This window comes from Papio anubis, chromosome 5 (assembly GCF_008728515.1).
Source record: "Papio anubis isolate 15944 chromosome 5, Panubis1.0, whole genome shotgun sequence".
Classification (NCBI taxonomy): Eukaryota; Metazoa; Chordata; class Mammalia; order Primates; family Cercopithecidae; genus Papio; species Papio anubis.
The window spans coordinates 106,266,881-106,289,631 of NC_044980.1; the positions used below are offsets into that span (position 1 = coordinate 106,266,881).

At 41.0% G+C, this 22,751-nt stretch overlaps 1 protein-coding gene and 1 long non-coding RNA gene across 3 annotated transcripts in view; one reads left to right on the top strand and one right to left on the bottom strand.

Annotated features, from left to right (window-relative positions):
* MCC (MCC regulator of WNT signaling pathway) overlaps positions 1-22,751 on the bottom strand; it is a 465,432-nt gene that overhangs the window by 415,445 nt on the left and 27,236 nt on the right. The window lies entirely within an intron of this gene.
* LOC103885331 lies at positions 59-22,521 on the top strand. Of its 2 annotated transcripts, none has more exons than XR_004183803.1 (3): positions 59-140; positions 1,360-1,427; positions 22,124-22,521. It is a non-coding gene; the product is annotated as an uncharacterized LOC103885331 (long non-coding RNA). The 2 variants fall into 2 exon arrangements; XR_004183802.1 differs by lacking the exon at positions 22,124-22,521 and adding an exon at positions 18,626-18,712.

Sequence of the window (22,751 nt, forward strand, 5' to 3'; positions counted from 1 at the left end):
CTGGCCAGTAGGCTAGAGCAGACAAGATGAGCAGAGAGTGGCCTCATGTCTTGCTGGGACCTGAGGTAGAAGGGGGCTGTGTGGGGACACATGGGTCTGTCCATGCTTCCAAACCCAGAACCAGGCCTGCTTGTGCAGAGGTGAGGCCAATTCTTGCAAGCCAGGGCATCTGAGGAGGGTTTAATAAAGGGACGATTAATAAAGGTGGGAGTAGAGTGTAGGGAACTCTGAGGGTAACACAGGTACCCCAAGGTAGTAGCAGACCCCTGGCCTGCATGGAAAAGGGTGGGAATGGTCCCTGGAACCCAGAAAGAATAGTGTAGACAGGACCACCTTGAGAGAAGCAGTGGCCTTCGGTGGAGAAAAAGTCAGCCTCATTGACCCTACAGGCTGGCAGGGGATGGGAGGAAGTCCCATCCCTGAGCTCTTTTTCTCCCCTTCAGCCCTTGACGCTGTCCACACAGGCAACCCTCAGGGGTGCAGAGCAGGGCCAAGAAGGGTGGTGTGTCAAGAAGGTAGAAAGTCTCCTGGCCCTGGAGTCATGCAGTTTGAGATGTCTGGATTCTGCCCCCTCTCTATACATCTCTTACCTTGTCTGAGCCTTTCATGGCTTCTTACAGCAGCTCTGTGGGAAGACAAGTGGCAGGAGTTCTGCTCTTGGCTGTGAGCTCCCTCCTGGGGACCTGCCCGGCCACGGCCCTGGTTGGGCTCCCAGGGCAGATCTGGGGCTGGGGGCTGAAGGTGGGGCCTGGATGCCACCCTGAGCACTGGCGGCTCCTCTGAGGACATTACAAGCAGTAAGGGCAGCACTGGAGAGCGACCATCGTTTCTGCTGGCAGTGGAGCCTCTGCTATGACTGGTTCTGTGTCCAGCACCTGCTCTGGGCCACACTGTCTGGGAGAAGGATTTGCACGACTGTCCTAGCCTTCAATTTGACTTTGGCCTCATCCACCTAGAGGGAGTGAGCACTTCTTACTCACATAAGCCAGGTGGAACCCTGGGCCCCTCAGGAGTGAGTTAGTAGGGCTGGATGTCGCTCAGGCTGGGTTGAGTGCCCACCAGCTATGACCCTTCTCCCTTTTCTCTGCTCCTTCACCTTCTTCCCCAACCCTGACTGCCCACTATCAGTCCTTTGTATGTGGTTGGTGCTCCTTCCTCCAGACAGCCTCCTTCTCCTTCCTGCTGGGGATACCCCAAGTGCTGTCTCTTGGAAACCAAAAATAAAATTCTGATCTCCCCAGCCATCTGAAGGGACCACTCCTCTCAGCCAAGGGCATTCCAAAGTTAACCTGAAAAACTAGTTCAGGCCATGATAGGAAGTGGGAGTCTGGTAGGCCTCATCATCCCTCCTCCCTTCAGGTTTCAGGCACAGCTGAGCAGCAGTAACATCGACACAGAGACCTGAAGACTGACAACAGACTCTCGCAGTAAGATACAGCAGGCTCTGAAAGAAACTGAAGCATTTTACTATCAAACAGATTTCTTTGACATATTTTGAAATAGTTCTGCAAAGCTGTCTCTTGTGAGGAAAATCTACATTCTGTAAAGAATCTCCTTCCCTTTCCAGGTCTTTTCTACTAAGAGAATTAACTCATTCTGATAAGAAACATTAACAGTGTGTTCTTTCTGAAGCCTGATACCTGGAGGCTTCATCTGCCTAAGAACCTTGGTCCCCAGAGACAGTTCCTCCTATTGATTCCAGGTCTTTAGATAAACACTTTGAGCCAATTGCCAATCAGAAAATCTTTGAATCCACATGACCCGGAAGCCCACCTCCCACTTTCAAGTTGCCCCTCCTCTTCCGACTGAACCCACGTATACTTTACATGTACTGATTGATATCTCATGCTTCCCTAAAATGTGTAAAACCAAGTTGTCCCTACCCCCTTGGGCACTTGTTGTCAGGATCTTCTGGGGCTGTCCTGGGCCATTAATCACATATTGGCTCAGAAGAAATCTCTTTTAAAAAAGTTTATTTATATTGCTGTCTACAATGAAAAATATCCAATGTTATGTTTACTTTTTGTAATTAAATGCTAAAAAATTTATTTTGAACCCAATGCTGTTTTCTTTACTGAGTTATCCTACAAAGGCAATAAGGAAAGAAAGCAGAGGCAAATGCAAGAGAGATCAGGGAAGACAGCTTCTTGCAAATTGGGCTTTCTCATTTGTGTGTCCCCTGGCTGCCCTCAGCACAGAGCTTTACACACAGTCATAAACACTGGCTGAGTGACTGATCATAGCAAAGAAAAGAAGAGAAAAAAAAATTCATTTTCCTCCATTGCTCCCTTACCCCTGTTATGTTCTATGTCTTCCAAGGATAAAGACAATGAGGTATGAGGTATTCACTCAAAATGATAATTACCTTGGGATTATGTAGAAATATTGTATCTAAAATCCTAAACTGACAGGATCATTGAATATTTATTTGCATTTTACAAAAATCTGGGCAACAGATGATACACATACACTCACACATATACAAAGACATACAAAACACCTGGAGATCATGGAGGAATATTGTTGCACTTGAATTATATCTATTTTGGCTCAAAATTCTCTGAGATATATTTCTAAAATCTACTCTGCCATCTCTCCCACCCCCTTTTTGTCTTTGGTTCTTCAGATGCTTTAAATTCAAAAGGTTCCTTATCTATATCCCAGATAGAAGAGTTATTTTAAATCCCTGACCAAGGCATTTTATTATTGATTTGATTGCTCTTGGGTGTAGAGTGAATAGGTAAATATATGCTGTACAGGGAATTTTGGCAGGAGTGGTAAGGGGCTCCGGCTCTCTGCTTCACACCTCAGGTCTGCTCCTTCAGTGCCATGTGGGATTCTCTTTGGATACCATCTGATAGGTTGGGAAGGCATCCTAAAATCGATGCTGAAGTTGTCAATATCACCAGTCTATGGACCTAGTGACAGAGCAAGCAGAACTCTGAGAATCTGGGAAGAAAAGCAGTTTTCTAATGCAGATTGCATGAGAGGAGAGCCAATTCTTGGTCCTAGGGTTCTGACAACTCATTTTGTGACCTTAGGCAAGTTACCTGTGTTTCTTGCCCCTAACTTTCCTTATTTTTGGGTTATGCGGGGGGGGGATCTTTAACTAGAAATTGTTAAGGTCCTATAGAATGACACCTAACACTTTTTGATTCTATATCTAAAGACATGTTATCAAGGGTTCCATCTGCCATACGGTGAGGTGTAGGAGCTGAGGTAGTTAAGAGCATCAGACATGGAGTAGATAAATCTGGTTTTAAATCTCAGCGGCCACATCTTATTAGTACAATGTGACTCTTGGAAAGTAAGTTTTACAGATGAAGTTATCTAATTTACATAGTTATCTTACAGAGGCAATTGGAAAAGTATATAAGGAAAAAAGGTATGCAAAATAGGTATGCACTTTACAGTGATTGTGAGGATTAGACATGGTGATTCCTGGTATATTACCTCTTATGACATCATAATGGTCTAAAGCAGAGGCATTCTACTCCATTGGGCCCAAGTTATGTAAAAAATGATATTCAGTATAACATAGATTATACCTTAGAATATCCCAGAAGGGATCCTGTAAACAATTTTCTAGTATCTGTTAAATACTTTTCTTAACACTATTAAGCACTATAGGGAAGCTAAAAACACTATGATACGGCCTCATCTTCTAAAAATTTGTTATTTAGTTGATGAAACCATTAGAATATAGATATGAATGTCATAATATATAAAATATTAAACTTAGATAGATTTTTTAAAGTACTTATTTTGCAGTAAATTGCCTAAGCTTATGGGAGAGAAAAAAATCAGAGGGCTGGGGTTGCCCAGAAAGGTGTTAGAGCTTCCTTGGGCAGGATCCCCTGGCTGGGAGGTGACCCAGGATAGGGTGTGGAGGCAGTGTCTTCTAAAAGCACAGTTCCTAAAACCAAAGGACACCAGGAACATAACAATGCAGGGTCAAAGTCTGAGCTAAGGAAACAAAATTTGAAAACCAGGTTGAAAATTCCAAGAGATCAGACAGAAATGTTTCCATGGTTTAATTTGGAAAAGGTATAAGGAGCCCAGGTTGCTGATCAGTTAGGCCGGCCAAAGCTGGAGCGTCGGAGAGCAAGCCTAGTGGTAAAAGGCAGGCTCAGAGTGAAGTGTCAGTCAAGTCCTAGACCTGGGTGTGGAGGCATGCTGAGTGCATTTCAAATGGCTCACAAACGAAAATTGGAGGGTTTCACGGAGGTGATGAGACACACAAGGCCTTGAAACAAAGGTAGGCGTACATAGGTGATATAGGAAAGGGAAATGGCATTTGAACAAAACACAGATAAATGAATGAATATGGCCAAGAACAAACCTTTATTAGATGACAAATGCCTTGGAAAGGATAGAGATGAATATAACATGGTAGGTACCCTCAGAAGGTCTCTCAGTGTTCTGGCCTACCTCACAACTGGAAGCACTAGGAAGCAAAATCCAATGGCCAGTCATAAGTTTTCTGCTAGAGACTCATGCCACTGAAGATAGATGAGGAGGCAAAATCCTAGCCTGTGGCAGTTAATCTTAGGTTGTGATGGTTAATAACTGATTCAATCTCTTTGAGCCTCAGTACATACATTTGTAAAATAGGGACTATAACAGTTTCTAGCTCATGGGATTATTGCAAGGATCCAAAAATATAATGATATATAATACTTAGCAAAAGGCTAGCACACAGTGGCTACTTAGTAAGTGTTGGCTTTTATTATTATTATTAACGGTCATTTTATTTTTACAGACAGAGTTTTGCTCTGTTGCCCACACTGGAGTGCAGTGGCACAACCATACCTCACTGTAGCCTCAACCTCCTGGCCCCAAGGGATTCTCCCACCTCAGCCTCCCAAAGTATTAGGATTATAGGCTTGAGCCACTGTGCTTGATATATTAGTGGTCATTTTATTACATCTGAGCTATCATTGCTGCCTTAGTGCATACCCTCATCTTTTCTCACACAGTTGCTATGATAGTGCCCTTACTGGTCTCTCTACTTCCAGTCTGGCATTTCTCCTCATTGCAGCCCAGTGCTCCTTATTAAAGATCAATCAGGATATTTTATTCCCCTGCTTGAAATTCTTAAGTAGACTCTCATGGCCCTTAGAAAAAAAGTAGAAGTTCCTTCAGAATCTGAGGCCCTTTATCATCTGGATCCTGCTACTGCCTCCTGGCTCCCTCAGATACTCTACTTCAGCTACACCCTCCACCCACCCCCAAGCAGATTCACAACACTTTGATTTCATTTTGTCATGGACACACCACTCTATAGTGTATTTCATTTAATTCCAACCAAATGTTTCCATGGCAAATGCTGCATCTTACTGGTCTTTGGATTCACAATGCACAATGCCCCATAGGTACTCAATAGATACTTATTTAAAGAAAAGAAAAAAAATAAGAAAGTAAAGAAGAAATGGAAGGAGAAGAGGGAGGTGGAGGAGGAGAGAAAGAAGACAGGGAAGGAATAAGGGGGGAGAGAAAAAACAAAGGGTGAGAAAGAAAAACAAAAGTAGAAAGAATGATGTCTATATCCTTTAAGGGAACAGGTAAGAAACTCATTTTCAGTAGATCTGTTGGCAAATAAAGAAAGAAGAGGAGGAAGAAGGAACAGTAAAAAGAGAAGAAAAAAAAAAGAAATCAGGGATGATATCAGAAGTTTAACAATGCATATAATTACTATGGCTGATAATGACAGATCCACCTGACTTTTTATATTACTACTGGAATTATAGTGTGACAGGGACAATCATTAATGTGTATGTGTTCATAGCATTTTCTCCTCCTTTCTACTCCCTATACTCACTGTGTATTTGCAGATTAGGTTAATAGGGAAGATAAATAAATAGGAAAGACAGATGCAGAATTAGAAAAAAACAAGTTCTGGCAAGGTGTGGTGGCTAACACCTGTAATCCCAACACTTTGGGAGGCCGAGGTGGGTAGATCACTTGAGGTCATGAGTTTGAGACCAGCCTGGCCAACATGGTGAAACTCTGTCTCTACTAAAAATACAAAAATTAGCCAGGTCTGGTGGCAGGTGCCTGTAATCCCAGCTACTCAGGAGGCTGAGACAGGAGAATCTCTTGAACCCAGGAGGCGGAGGTTACAGTGAGCCGAGATGGCGCCACTGCACTCTAGCCTGGGAGACAGAACAAGACTCTGTATCAAAAAAAAAAAAAGAAACAAACAAACAAACAAAACCAAAAAACAAGTTCTATTTATAGTAAAGAGAATGGCGTAAAACTGGGGCTGGAAAACATTTTCTATAAAGAGCTAGGAAATAAATATTTTAGGTTCTGAGGGCCTCATGTGGTCTCTATCACATTCTTTTTTGTTTTGTACAGCACTTTTTTTTTTATTATACTTTAAATTCTGGGGTACATGTGTGGAAAGTGCAGTTTTGTTACATGTGCCAGGGTGGTTTGCTGCACCCCCAATCTGTCACCTACATTAGGTATTTCTTCTAATACTATCCCTCCCTTAATCCCCTCCCACCAACAGGCCATGGTGTGTGATGTTCCCCTCCCTGTGTCCACGTGTTCTCAGTGTTCAACTCCCACTTATGAGTAAGAACTGTGGAGATTGGTTTTCTGTTCTTGGGTTAGTTTGCTGAGAATGATGGTTTCCAGCTTCATCCATGTCTCTGCAAAGGACATGAACTCATCCTTTCTTATGGCTGCATAGTATTCCATGGTGCCACATTTTCTTTATTCAGTCTATCAATGGTGGACATTTGGATTGGTTCCAAGTCTTTGCTATTTTGAATAGTGCTGCAATAAACATACATGTGCATGTGTCTTTACAGAATGATTTATAATCTTTTGGGTATATACCCATTAATGGAATTGCTGGGTCAAATGGTATTTCTAGTTCTAGATCCTTGAGGAATCACTGCACTGTCTTCCACAATGGTTGAACTAATTTACACTCCCACCAACAGTGTAAAAGCGTTCCTATTTCTCCACATCCTCTCCAGCAGATAAGGTTTCCTGACTTTTTAATGATTCCCATTCTAACTGGTGTGAGATGGTAACTCATTGTGGTTTTGATTTGCATTTCTCTGGTGACCAGTGATGATGAGCATTTTTTCATATGTTTGTTGGCTGCATAAATGTCTTCTTTTGAGAAGTGTCTGTTCATATACTCCACCTACTTTTTGATGGGGTTGTTTTTTTCTTGTAAATTTATTTACATTCTTTGTAGATTCTGGATATTAGCCCTTTGTCAGATGGGCAGATTGCAAAAACTTTCTCCCGTTCTGCAGGTTGCCTGTTCACTCTGATGATACTTTCTTTTGCTGTGCAGAAGCTCTTTAGTTTAACTAGATCCCACTTATCAATTTTGGCTTTTGTTGCCATTGCTTTTGGTGTTTTAGACATGAAGTCTTTGCCCATGCCTATGTCCTGGTGGTATTGCCTAAGTTTTCTTCTAGGGTTTTTATGGTTTTCGGTCTTACATTTAGGTCTTTAATCCATCTTCAGTTAACTTTTGCATAAGGTGTAAGGAAAGGGTCCAGTTTCAATTTTCTGCATATGGCTAGCCAGTTTTCCCAGCACCATTTATCAAATAGGAATCCTTCCCCATTGTTTGTGTCAGGTTTGTCAAAGATCAGATAGTTGTAGATGTGTGATGTTATTTCTGAGGTGTCTGTTCTGTTCCATTGGTCTATATATCTGTTTTGTTACCAGTACCATGCTGTTTTTGTTACTGTAGCCTTGTAGTATAGTTTGAAGTCAGGTTGCATGATACCTCCGGGTTTGTTCTTTTTGCTTAGGATTGTCTTGGCTATGAGAGGTCTTTTTTGGTTCCATATGAAGTTTAGTTTTTTCCAATTCTGTGAAGAAAGTCAATGGTAGCTTGAGGGGGATGGCACTGAATCTATAAATTACTTTGGGCAGTATGGCCATTTTCATGACATTGATTCTTCCTATCCATGAGCATGGAATGTTTTTCCATTTGTTTGTGTCCTCTCTTATTTCCTTGAGCAGAAGTTTGTAGTTTTCCTTGAAGAGGTCCTTCACATTCCTTGTAAGTTGGATTCCTAGGTATTCTATTCTCTTAGTAGCAGTTGTGAATGGGATTTCACTCTTGATTTGGCTGTTTGTCTGTTAATGGTGTATAGAAATGCGTGTGATTTTTGCACATTGATTTTGTACCCTGAGACTTTGCTGAAGTTGCTTATCAGCTTAAGGAGATTTTTGGCTGAGATGATGGGGTTTTCTAAATATATAATCGTGTCATCTGCAAACAAAGACAATTTGACTTCTTCTTTTCCTATTTCAATACTCTTTATTTCTTTCTCTTGCTTGATTGCTCTGGCCAGAACTTCCAACACTATGTTGAACAGGAGTGGTGAGAGAGGGCATCCTAGTCTTGTGCCGGTTTTCAAAGGGAATGCTTCCAGTTTTTGCCTATTCAGTATGATATTGGCTGTGGGTTTGTCATAAATAGCTCTTATTATTTTGAGATACATTCCATTGATACCTAGTTTATTAAGAGTTTTTAGCATGAAGGGCTGTTGAATTTTATTGAAGGCCTTTTCTGCATCTATTGAGATAATCATGTGGTTTTTGTCATTGGTTGTGTTTATGTAATGGATTACATTTATTGATTTGCATATTTTGAACTAGTCTTGCATCCCAGGTATTGAGACAGAGTCTTGTTCTGTCGCCCAGGCTGGAGTGCAGTGGCATGATCTCGGCTTACTGCAACCTCCACCTCCTGGGTTCAAGCAATTCTCGAGCCTCAGCCTCACAAGTAGTTGGGATTACAGGTGCCCACCACCATGCTCAGCTAATGTGTGTGTGTGTGTGTGTGTGTGTGTAGTAGAGATGGGGTTTCGCCAAGTTGGCCAGGCTGGTCTCGAACTCCTGATCTCAGATGATCTGTCCACCTTGGCCTCCAAAGTGCTGAGATTACAGGTGTGAGTTACTGTGCCTGGCCTGTATGGCATTTTTAAAATATGAAAACCATTTTTACATCTGGATGGTAAAAAATAGGTTACAGGTCAATTTTAACTGGCAGGTCATAGTTTGCCCATTCCTGGAAAGAAGGGGAAGAAGGAACCAAAGAGTCTGACAGCCTGCAAAAAGTTTTAGTTGAGAGATGAAAGTAAGGGATGAGAAGAGACAGATACTGTAGTAGCTATAGGGTGAAAGATAGAGATTGGGATTACTACATCTATAGTTGTAGGTTCTAAATGGATCCTCCTTAGATGTCCTTCAAGTTACTGGATTGAGTTTCTTAGAAGGAAAAAAAGTGTTAAATCTGGGGTCTACATGTCCTAGTCTTATTTCCTTCTAAACTATACATATCCACATGTCTAATCTTGTTTCCACATCTAAACTATATAGCCTTGAGAACAATTAAGGGAAGGGTAGATAGCCATCTACATGGTATTTGGCCTTCAAACCAATGCTTAGTTTCATTACTAGGACTCAAAGGCCATCTATTTCCTTTTCTTATCGTTGCTACTGGCTCCTGGCTCTGTCATTTATGCTAACAGAAAAGGCTTCTATTGTTCATCAATTATTATAGCTCCTTTAGTTTAATGGTTCATTTAGTATTACAATTCTCTATATTGAAGGCCTTGCATCAGTTTCTGGGCCGATGACCTGATGACGATAACAACAACAACAATAGTAATTTAAAAGTGGGCTTTACTACTGTTCCATATCATTTATTCCCACAATAACCCTATAAAGGAAGTATTCCTCTAGATGAGAAAAGTGAGGCTCAATGCATTTAAGTAACTTATCCAAGGGGAGAGCTAGTAAAGGGCAGAGCTGTATATTTATCTGACACAATGCAGTCTCTTAAAAACAATATCCATTAATGCTCACAAACCAGTAACCCAGATACAGCCCAGACACTTTAATTCTCTCCACCTTGGAGTATGGTCATGGTCTCACTTTCCATCCTCAGTTTCCAAGAAGGCTGAAGTACCCTTCTTTGTTTGATTTCTGAATTGGGTTTAGGGCACCAGGTCTAGGGATGTTTGGGAACATCATATACTTAAAATTTCAGAAGTCCTAGGGACAGCAATCAGACAAGAGAAATAAGTAAAAGGAATCCAGATAGGAAAAGAAAAAGTCAAACTATCTCTCTTTGCTGACAATATGATTCTATACATGAAGAATCCTAAAGACACCATCAAAAGGTTCCCAGAACTGATAAACAATTTCAGTGAAAGTTTCAGACTACAAAAATCAATGTATTAATACAAAAATCAGTAGCATCTTTATACACTAATAACGTTCAAGCTAAGAGTCAAATCAAGAACACAATCCCATTTATAGTAGCCACACAAAAAATAAAATAGGAATACATCTAACCAAGGAGATGAAAGATCTCTACAAGGAGCACTATAAAACACTGCTGAAAGAAATCACAGGTGACACAAAGGGAAAAATATTCCATGCTCATGGATTGGAAAAATCAGTATTACTAAAATGGCCATAAAGCCCAAAGCAGTCTACAGAGTCAATGCTATTCCTATCAAACATCAAACTATCAACGTCATTTTCACAGAATTAGAAAAAAACTATTCTAATACTCATATAGAATGAAAAAAGACCCCACAAAGCCAAAGCATTCCTAAGCAAAAATAACGCTAGAGGCATCACATTATCTGACTTCAAACTATGTTATAAGGCTACAGTAACCAAAACAGCATGGTATTGGTACAAAAACAGAAACATAGACCAATAAAACATAACCCCAAAATAAAGCTGCACATCAAGAGCCATCTAATTTTTGACAAAGTTGACAAAAATAATCAAGAGGAAATGATTATTCAATAAATGGTGCTGGGATAGCTAGCTAGCCATATGCAGAAGAATTAAACTGAACTCCTACCTTTCACCATATATAAAAATTAACTCAAGATGGATTATAGATTTAAATGTAAAACCTCAAACTATAAGAATAGAATCTTAGAAGAAAACTTAGGCAACACCATTCTGAACACTGGCCTTGGGAAATAACTTACAACTAAGTTCTCAATAGCAATTGCAACAAAAAAATTGACAAGTAGGACATAATTAAATTAAAGAGCTTTTGCGCAGCAAAAGAAACTTTCAACAGCGTAAAGAGACAACCTATAGAATGGGCAATATCTGTAAATTATGCATCTGACAACAGTCTAATGCACAGGATCTATAAGGAACTTAAATCAACAAGCAAAAAATATATAACCCCGTTAAAAAGTGAGCAAAAGAAGACTTTTCTCAAAAGAAGACATATAAGTTGCTGATAAACATGAAAAAAATGCTCAACATCGCTAATCATCAGAGAAATGCAAATCAAAACCTCAATGAGACACCATCTCACACCAGTCAGAATGGTTATTATTAAAAAGTCAAAAAATGACAGATGCTGGTGAGGCTGTAGAGAAAAGGGGATGCTTATGCACTGTTAGTTCAGCCACTGTGGAAAGCAGTTTGGAGACTTCTGAAAGCACTAAAAATAGAACCAGCAATCCCATTACCTGTCACATGTTCTCACTTACAAGTGGAGCTAAACATAGGGTATTCACGGACATAAAGGTGGCAACAATAGACACTGGGGACTACTGGCAGGGAGGGAGGGAGAGGGCATGGGTTGAAAAACTAACTATTGAGTACTATGCTCACTACCTGGGTAACAATATCAATCATACCCCAAACCTCAGTATCACACAATACATCCAGGTAACAAACCTGCACATGTAGCCTCTGAATCTAAAATAAAAGTTAAAATTATTGAAAAAATGAGATCATTTCTAGTAACTGGTCCAACCCTGCCCTCGTCTTCCTTTCCTCATCTCTGATTGACCCTTTCTCCCTGAGGGTTCGCAGGTATCTGTGTACATGTGGGTTTGGGAGGTAGAATTGGATGAAAAATAGGCATGAATTTATCTCTCTGGGCACCTTTGTCTAAACTGATCTTAGCAATATCTCCAAATCATGACAAACAAATAAAATGATGATTTTTAAAGTATGTGTATTGCCAGATTAGAAACTCTTTTTCAAATTTATAGTCCTGCATGAGACAAAGAAAACACCTTTTTGTGGGTAGGAAGGGGTGGGTGGTCTCACATTTAGGTGAAGCATATGGCTGCATTTGGAGTATAATTTTTTTCAATTTTAAAATGTTTACTTTTTCCTTTATAAAAAGAACACATGCTTGTTATGCACAATTTGAAAAATATGCTGCAAATAATTTATTGAATTTTTTTAAGATATAAATTTATGGATACTGGAAGAATCTCCCCCTATACAGTGATCCCACTATGCTTTTTCTACAGCTGAAATTAGAACTGGAAAAGGTCTTAGAAATCATCTAGTCTGACCACGTCCTTTGACAGATGAGGAAGAACACATGTTCCATATGATTACATTTTGATGTTCTCTTATAGTTGGCTCATTCCCTAAGGATTTTTTTTAAAAGATATGTAATTTTTTTTAACTTGAGATACTAATAAATTGGCTAAAATTCAAATAAACACGTCCTCCCTACATTCTCTCTCTCCATCTCTGCTCTGATGCTCAAAGATGAAGATGCTGCCTCTTAGACTGTTCAACACATGGGGCCTCTGCATTGATGCCAAAAGTCCAGCAGTGTCTGGAACTGCCACAGGGCGGCCCACCAAGGGAGAGCATTTTGAGACAAAGGTCCAGCTGCCTCATTCCTGGGCAGTCACTGGAAGCAAGCCAGCAAAATAGCTGTGGCTTTGCTGACCTTCTCAGGAGACCTATGGGCTTGAATCTGGCCTCTATCTGGGGAGAGGTGCAGAGGGACTGGAAAAAGGGAATAGGAGAAGGGAAAGAAAACTGAGAACTACCTTGGAAACAACAGTGTTGAAAAGTGGATAAACCATCACTATAAATAAAAACACAGAACGCACATTAAATCTCACAATAGCATTTTTCTGTCATATGCCTACTTTTAGATTCCAAAAGTTTTTAAGTATGACAAGATTCAGAGCTCTTTTTCAAAAGATGGAGGATCCACAGGATGGGCAGGCACCACGAGTGGGGTCAATCAGTCTTTGCCTCTCCATTCTTCTCCTTTCTGGTGCATAACCTCTGAAGGAAGAACATATGTGGAAGAGCTATGAGTCTGGTTTAGCATGCATAAATTCTGAAAATATCATGCTTCCAGACACAACTGGCTTCACATCAGAAAAATCTTTCCAGGGTAAACACTTTGTTTAAATATTAAACTTAAGTAAAGCCAGACACAAGAATACAGTCTAAATAGCAAAGAAAGGCCATAATGACCGTAAGTGAAAAGGAATTAATAAAAGATTCCCCAAGCTGACAAGCCTTTCTATCACAGAATGACAGCTGCAGACACCAATGATCCCTGAAGTTTTTCGTTTTTCAGATTTGATGCACTGCCTTCGGTTGTGACAAATACACGCTCCAGTTTCTTTAAACTTTAGCGTTTGCCTCGATCGTAGGAATAGGTACTCTGTTTTTATACCTTAAGATTTTCTTCTCTAATATTTTTTCCTGGAATTACAAAATCATCATCTTAAAACACCATTACTATGAAGTCCTTAGATTTCAAGGCTAATGGGGAAGAAGAAGGTGCCTAAAAACAAGGAGGGAAAATCTTTCAAGACGTTTCCAAGGCAGCTACATAAATGGAGGAATAACATTTGATTCTGACCTTTTCAATCTCGTATTTTATTTATTCCTCTCAGTAAAGAAGGCTTGCAATGTGGATTAAATTTTTAATCCATTTTGTGTACTATATATTGCACGAATCAGGTAAAAGTTAACATTGTTTGTCGGGTGCTCCAATTTACTATTAACCTTCAGTCAGTCATCAATGTCTGCCCAGTCTCTACTGGTGATCGGGAAAATCCTATAGAGGGCCAGCTTGCCTCATTACTGGGAATAGAATAGCACAAATGGCTCATGAACTCATCAATAATGCAAATACCCTTGGGTCAGGGAAGATCCTAACTGGAAGCCAATTTGATATTCTTCAGCACCAGGGATTTAAGTGAAAGAAAAACAACTAATTTAGAAAACTGGAGACCAGAACCTATGAGGAAAACTAAAAGAAAGAAATTACCGGCCGGGCGCGGTGGCTCAAGCCTGTAATCCCAGCACTTTGGGAGGCCGAGGCGGGTGGATCACGAGGTCAGGAGATCGAGACTATCCTGGCTAACATGGTGAAACCCCGTCTCTACTAAAAATACAAAAAATTAGCCGGGCGTGGTGGCGGGCGCCTGTAGTCTCAGCTACTTGGGAGGCTGAGGCGGGAGAATGGCGTGAACCCGGGAGGCGGAGCTTGCAGTGAGCCGAGATCACGCCACTGCACTCCAGCCTGGGAGACACAGTGAGACTCCGTCTCAGAAAAAAAAAAAAAAAAAAAAAGAAATTACCCTCGGAAAGATAAGGTTGAAGAAGGTTCTAATAAAGGTCTTCTTGTATATATGAAAAGCAGAAAAGGTAGTTGGGGAAAGGAAGAAAGAACAAGAATAAAATGAGACCAATATGGTGATGCAAGGAATTTAACACTACAACTGGGAGCTAAGAAATGGCGCATTCATTCATTCATTCATTCATCTGACATTACCCCAAGCCTGTACTCTCAGCCAGACACTAGCTGTGTGCTGCCTCAGCGGAGGCCAGGTACCCACCTTCCTGTGATGATTTCTGTGAGGTCTTATCTAAACGCAAAGGGATTGAGAGTCAGTTTATTTAAAATTATTTACTTCTTTTTTGAGGGAAGTAGGGCAGAGTAGAGTGGAACAGGAAAAGAGCAGTCGTGGAAGAGGCTCAGAGGTAAAACTGCCCATGTGTTATAGCTGTTACGTCCCAAGACAGTCTACATGTGGGTTTGGGAAGTGGAGGAGGACAAAAAATAGTCATGAATTTACCTCTTTGGGCACATTTGTCTAAACTGATCTTAGCAGTTTCTTCAAATCATGACAAATAAATGACAATTTTTAAAGTATGTATATTGCCAGATCAGAAACTCTTTTTCAAATTTATAGTCCTATGTAGGTGAAGTACACAGCTGCGTTTGGAGTATGATTTTTTCTGTTTTAAAATGTTTACTTTTTCCTTTATAAAGAGAACACATGTTCAATTATGTACAATTTGCACAATTGCACAATGTACAATTTGCAGTGTATTTTACGCAGCAAATAATTCACTGAATTTTAAAGATAACAGTTTATGGACACTGGAAGGGTCTCTCCTTATGTACAGACTCCCCTAAGTTTCTCAGAATGAAATTCTTTCATTAGACTCTCTCCTGGAGTTAGGGTAGAAGTTCACAGTTAAAAGAAGAAATTGAATTGGGGAGAAATAACATTAAATGTTACCTTGTTATTAGCACCTTACCTTGAATTAGTTTATTAATTTAAGCCTAGAGAATGGTCTTGAGGAACCTGAGAAGCCTCAGAAAGACTCAGGCTGCAGAATAATCTCTGGGGGGACAAAAGTGAACTCCATCAGCTGCTGTGGAGTTAGCTATGGGCCTCGCCTTGGTGGGGACCTGGCAGCTTGAGGTAGTTCTTTGGCAAATATAGCTGCCTTTGACTGATATGATGCCCCCCAAACCTGGCAGCATCATGAATAGAAATGTGTGCAAGCCCCAGGAGATAAAACATTTTGGCCAGGACCATTTGCTTATCATGACCCTTATGGGACCCAGCATGCTTTTGAAGCTATGTAACAGATGTTCTCACAGCATATGCTACATGAAGAAATGCTTGTGAGGTAGTTCAGAATTTCCACTTCCTTCTTTAGAGCTGATTTTGGATTTCTTTTCATAAGCATTTTAAATCATGTTCCGCGCAAACTGCCTCTTCCATGGTACACATGTACATACGTGCTGAGAAAGTGTCATTCGCAAGAGGGAACAGTTCTGTTAATGCACTATCAGCATCTTCAGTAAAGTCTACAGAAGGCAACTTCTTGACATGCTATTACAAAGCATTTATACCTTTCTATTCTGGAAGAGGTCTCTTAGCCTTCATTTTATTATCAAAATGAATTAGCAGAAGGGCCTTGTAGGTTGTAATTCATCCTTTCTGAAGACAGCCCCTACCCTCCTTTTCTTTTTTCCCCCTCATTCTCTCTCTGACCCATATCATTTCTGCTTCTTTTATTCTAATGCATCTTTCCTTTTCCACAATTGCATATTTTTTTCTTTTCTACACTGCTCTAGGCTGTAACTCAGTTTGGTCTCTGTAAGCAGAATTCAGGAAGTAAAATAAGAACCCCTAGCTGGTGGCATACTGCCAACCACACCTATGAGATACTTTATCCCAGTACACATTTTCACTACTTCTTCACACTCCTGAGATGAAGCCCACTACACTAGAAAGCCTTCCCTCATTCTGTACCACAGCAAAAGGCCCTCAGGTAAAGCAAGGGATCTTTTAGGAGGAGATGAAGAAAGAATAACGATTTAGCAACTAGCATTTTAAATTAAATCTACAGTTTATCCAGACCATTTGTTTTTATTATCGTACTGGTCACCATGACAACCCTGAGAGGCAAGCATCTTTTGTATCATCTCCACTTCATGGATTAAGAAAATTGAGGCCGGGCACAGTGACTCATGCCTGTAATCCCAGCACTTTGGGAGGCTGAGGCGGGCGAATCACCTGAGGTCGAGAGTTCAAGACCAGCCTGACCAACTAAAAATACAAAATTAGCCAGGCATGGTGGCACATGCCTGTAATCCCCAATACTCGGGAGGCTGAGGCAGGAGAATAGCTTGAACCCAGGAGGTGGAGGCTGTGCCTTTGCACTCCAGCCTGGAAACAAGAGCAAAACTCTGTGTCAAAAAAAAAAAAAAAGAAAGACAGAAAGACAGACAGAAAGAAAGAAAGAAAGAAAGAAAGAAAGAAAGAAAGAAAGAGAAAGAAAGAGAGAGAGAGGAAAGAAAGAAAGAAAGAAAGAGAGAGAGAGAGAGAGAGGGAGGGAGGGAGGGAGGGAGGACTGAGGCTTGGAATAATCACATCACTTGCCCAAGCCACACACCAAGTTTTTCAACTATGTACTGCTGTGTAACAAACCACTCTAAAATTTGGTGGCTTAAAAAATCAATGTGTTTAACTAATCATGATTCTGTGGGTTGGCTGGGTTAGCTGAGCAGTCTTTTTGCTCTACATCATGTCCAACTAGGAGCCTGCCTGAGGCTGGAATGATCAAGATGGCTTCATCCTCATGTTTGGCTGTAGGCGCTGGCTGTGGGCCAGGGCACTTTAGTTCCCCTCCACATGTCCCACCAATCCTCCAAGAGCTCTTTCCTCATGATCTCTCTAGCAGGATAGCCTAGAATTAATATGACTGGGGCTTCCAAGAGGGTACAAATGGAAACTTCCAGGCCACTGAAGCCTCGGGCCTAGAAGTCACACATCATCACTTCCACTGCCTTCTGTTGATCAAGGCAGGCCACACAGCCAACCAGATTCCAGGGGGAGGAAATAGATTTACTTTCCAGACAAGGAAGCCACAAGCATATATAGGAATAGGAAGAATTGTGGGCAGCTATATGCTATGGTCTGAGTGTTTGTGTCCCCCACAAATTCATATGTTAAAACTTAATCACCAATGTGATGGTATTAGAAGGAGAGACCTTTGGGAGGTGATGAGGTCACGAGGGTAGAGCCCTCACAAATGGGATTAGTGCCCTTATAAAGGAGGCCCCAGAGAGCTGCCTTGCCCTTCTACCATATGAAGAGAGTGAAAGACAGCGAGCCATCTATGAACCAGGAAGCAGGCACTTACCAGAGACTGAATCTGTCCACCTCTTGATCATGGGCTTCTTGGCAACCAGAACTGTGACAAATTTCTGTGTTTTATAAGCTACCTGGTTTATGGTATTTTGTTACAGCAGCCTGAACAGACTAAGACACTATATTTGCAGACAATCTATTAATACCACACCAGAAGGGCATAGTTGGAACTCAGAAAGATCAGTGACAAGCCACTATTCCAGTAATTCTTTAATGTTTAAGTCTAAGATTATTATTTCATTCCAGGCACATGCACAGGTGCAGGATGTTAGTTCCCCATTTGGTCTCAGTGATGTTGGCACCACTGCTACTTTGCCTTTATGTGTCCTTTATTTGAAAGGAAGAGATTAACTTAGGCTTGTATATAATTATTGTTAATTTGACTTAATAATCAGCCTTAATAATTAGCCTAATGCAAATGTTCTCAATAATAACTTTAAGAGCAGGGTATGAAGTGACAAAGTATCAACAACTGGCTGAATAATGGGTACTTGCTGATTAATGTTAATGGCAAAGAACCACTTCACAGCAGAAATCACGGGAAGAAGATTGTTTATGTGACTGTCTCGGTAGTCTTACTGAGTTTTCCAGCGTGAATGCGTGTTCGGTGGTCATCCAATTAAACCCTGTCTTTAGACAGAAGCATTGTTACATCTGAGATTCTTCTAGGTCTGAAACTCCTCCAATGCCTAACTCACCTAACATGTCCACTTGTCTGGGCCCCAGCTTGTACACACCCACAACACGTACACACACACACACAGGCACATATACAGAGAGTCCTATCACCAAGAAATGTTGTAGAACAGCTTTTTTAAACAAATGAAAATTAAGTTCAAGATTTTGTTTTCCAGATTCTCACAAATCTCTTGAAGTGACCACAGCCCTCCTGGAGTGTCACAGCCTAGGCTGCTGTCACTGGGGCTTCACAGGCAGTCGCCACTGCACCCACGGCTTCAACTCCTCCACCTCCCTCAGCAAAGGCAGGCACCATGATTCCCTTTCTGGTTTTGAACCCCCATGAAAGGTATCTGACTCCTCTGTGAAGGCATGCCTGCTTTCTAAGAGACTTTACAGCTGACTCTCAGCTGTTTATGTGTCTCCCCATTAAGCTGAATGGGAAGAAGAAAGTCACAGAGGAAAAGCTCTCTGGGGTAAGGGTGCAGGGACTAGGTTCAGGGAGAGGACACTCTAAATCCTGTTTGGTATTTAGTCACTGAGGCTTAGTTTAGTTTGGTTGTTTAAAAAAGGTATTCAAGTAACTTAAAAATTAAAGCAATAAATGTATATTAAAGAATATTTGAAAAAAATCCTAAGATCATAGCTCAATGCAGCCTTGATCTCCTGGGCTTAAGTTATCCATCTCAGCCTCCTTAGTAGCTGGGACCACAGGCATGCGCCACCACATCTGGCTAATTTTTATATTTTTTGTAGAGATGGGATCTTACTTTGTTGCCCAGGCTGGTCTAGAACTCTTGGGTTCAAGTGATCCTCCCGCCTTGGCCTCCCAAAGTGCTGGAATTACAGGCTTGAGCCGTGGTGCCTGGCCTGTTTTTGTTTTCACAGAATTTAGTAAGTTTGTAGCAGAATTGAGAGCCCAAGGCAGATGGATGATTTCCTTGAAAAGGTGTCACTTTTCTAGTTAAATGTCAGTCATAATAAAACACTAAGTGAGGCTAATTGGGCCATTAACTTTTAAATATTTTAACAATGTTAACAGACTTCAAAGGGAGAATCAACAACAAAGATTCTAAGAAGAGCGTATAAATTCAAAAGATGTTCCCACATCATCAGCATTAACTGCAAGTACTTAATATTTGCTCTATAAGGACAGATTTAAAGAAGTCCATTACCTATAAAATTTATTAGCAGAAAAATCAAATTATATATGGAGGGGAAAATCAATGAACACAAATACACATCTTGGGAGTTTTAAACATATTTTGCCTATTTTGTTAAACCTAATATAGTACTAGAAAATGTTCATCTGGGAGAGGAAATAGTACATGCTTGTATACATAGTCATAAACTGAATAATATTAAACAAATAGTAACAGTCTGAAATGAATAATTGCAGCTGAGGATTCACGCACATGCACACTCAGAGATGTCACTTTCATTCTTTGCTATCTGACCCCAGGCTCCAGGGTAAAATCCAAGCTCTCTCCCCAGACACACCAAACATTTTATATGCACTCCCTTTCCACCTGTTTGCTCATCCTCCCACCGCACCAAAGATTCAGTCCAACCTGACTTCTTGCAGTTTTCAAAAGTACTGAGATCCCACTTGGCTCAGCTGATGCCCCATTCCTGGCCATTCTCAACTTGGCAGACCCTTCTTCACACCCATCACTTGGCTCAGCTGGTGCCCCATTCCTGGCCAGCTCCGGGTCCCTTCTTGGTCAGCCAAGGCTGAAAGGCCACCTGCCTGCTAGCCCATACTTCCTCATCTTCATGTCTGTCCCTCACTAGAGTAGGGCTCCCTGAAGACAAGAGTGGCATCTTTTATCCTGCCCTCCCCCCACCATCACCACCACCACCCCACCCGCACTTGGCACACGGTAGGAATTCAATAAATATTTACTCAGTGAATAAGGTCACATCTCAGGGGTCTGTAACAACCAACAGTTTATCTGATAGGCACTTGCAAGAGACGGCCACCATGTTGATTCCTCACAGCAGCCCTCTGAGACGGGACATACAGGTCCAAAGCCCTTTTCCAAATCTCTTGGGGATATATATGTTTAGGATTTCAGAAATTTGTGTATTTTAGAAAGGCAATATGTTGTATTAAACAGTATATGATAGCCCCAGAGGAATTTGGGGCCATACCAATAATCAAACATGTATAATTAACCAAAAAATAATCAGTCCCAAATGTGAGCAATCATACTAAATAGAATAAAGACTATGACTAGACTCTGGTCAGTTCAAGTTTTATTACCTGCTGAGTTTGCAGCAAACTTATGAAAAAGCTATCCATTCTAGAGCTTTTTGTATTTCAGAATTGCAGATAAAGAAGAAGGGTAAATAAACTGATCAAGATAATAAACTAGAATTTAATGCCTTACTCCAGGACTCTACTCTTTTAAAAAGGTTAAATTATGTAATATTTGATATACACAATATATGTGACACATATGTAGGTTAATGCATAGCAATTAAAATAAAATAAAACTGAACCTGCCACCTTACTTAGAGACATGAGCCCCTGATCTTAACTCCCAGGCACACTAGCTCAGGACAGGCTAAGCCTAACTTATTTATGGCTATGTTACATAGGCTGAATTTTAATGGCTTTGAAATGTCAGCTTCTTAGGTGGGACCCAGGAGATCACACAGCTATGACACCAGTCAGACTCTACCAGGGGAAATTAAGTCTTTTTATATGGGTTGAGTATGTTTTATCTAAAATGCTTGAGATCAGAAGTGTTTCAAATTTTGAACTTTTTCAGATTTTTAAACATTTTACATTATATATACCAGTTGAACATTCGAAATCTGAAAATCCAAAATCCAAAATGCTCTAATGAGCACTACTTTTTTTTTTTTTTTTTTTTTTTTGAGACAGAGTGTCGCTCTGTTGCCCAGGCTGGAGTGCAGTGATGTGATCTCGGCTCACTGCAAACTCCGCCTCCTGGGTTCACGCCATTCTCCTGCCCCGGCCGCCCGAGTAGCTGAGACTACAGGCGCCCACCACCACACCCAGCCTTTTTTTTGTATTTTTAGTAGCGACGGGGTTTCACTGTGTTAGCCAGGATGGTTTCGATCTCCTGACCTCGTGATCTGCCTGCCTCGGCCTCCCAAAATGCTGGTATTACAGGCATGAGCCACTGCACCTGGCCAATCAGCACTACTTTTTTTTTTTTTTTTAAATATACTTTAAGTTCTAGGGTACATGTGCACAACGTGCACTACATTTGAGTGTCATGTCAGTGCTCAAAAAGTTTTAGATTTTGGAGCATTTCAGATTTCACATTTTCAGATTTTGGATGCCAACTGTATCTCAAGGGATCTATGAAGCAGGGAGGGGATGAAATCATAATGCTTCCCAGATGTAAAAATGATGCAATTTGTGATATAAATTAACAAGGGCTCTTTTAAAAGCACAATGGATAAATATGTAATAGTGTGCAAGACGAAAACAGACTGATATGTGCTGCTTGTATAGGCTAGCATAACAAGAGCACTGGGCTACTGACCTGAGCTGCTGAGACAATTAGGCGTTGGGAAGAAGGTGTGAGGGGTTACGCACAGAAAGAGTGCTCAAGGCCCTGTGTATGGGGTGGTTATCTTCAGATAAGGACAAAACCCAAAGTTGTCTGCCTTGTTTAATAAGATCTCACTTTCAGGGGCCTCCAATTGACCAGAGGAATCTTCAACTCACCTAGAGCAAAGGTTCAGAAGATGAAAGGGTTTTCACCTCAGCAAAGTGGAACTGATATTGTGGGAGCATTATTGAGTAATGGACCCTCATCCTCATATCAAACATCCCTAACTTTCCAGACACTAGCCTCTCCCAGACAGCTCACTGAAGAAGATAAAGAGGTACAACCAAGACCATGGCTGGAACCTGGATGCTCTGAACAGATGATGGCAATGATGAGGTCTCTGGGGAGGAATAAGGATATATGTGTGTGTGCGTGTGAAAGAGAGGGGAGAGAGAGGTGGGGAGAGAGAGAAAGAGAGAGAGAGAGAGAGAATGAGAATATGAATGAAGACTCTGGAAAAATACATCTTTTGAAAAAGACAGAATTCTGTGTTCACAGAATCTTATTCTGCCTATGAACACTGTTATTCCCTGACTGGTGGTGGAGTGGCAATCCTGGTGGAAGGACCAACAGGACCAGAAGGAGCCATATTCATATGCCACCTCAGAAACCTCTGTCGTTGCTCACCCATTCTACCTTTAGCTCTCCAAGGTGATCACTGACTTAAATGTCAAAGGGCAGACAAATGCTTCAAATAAAACTAGATGAC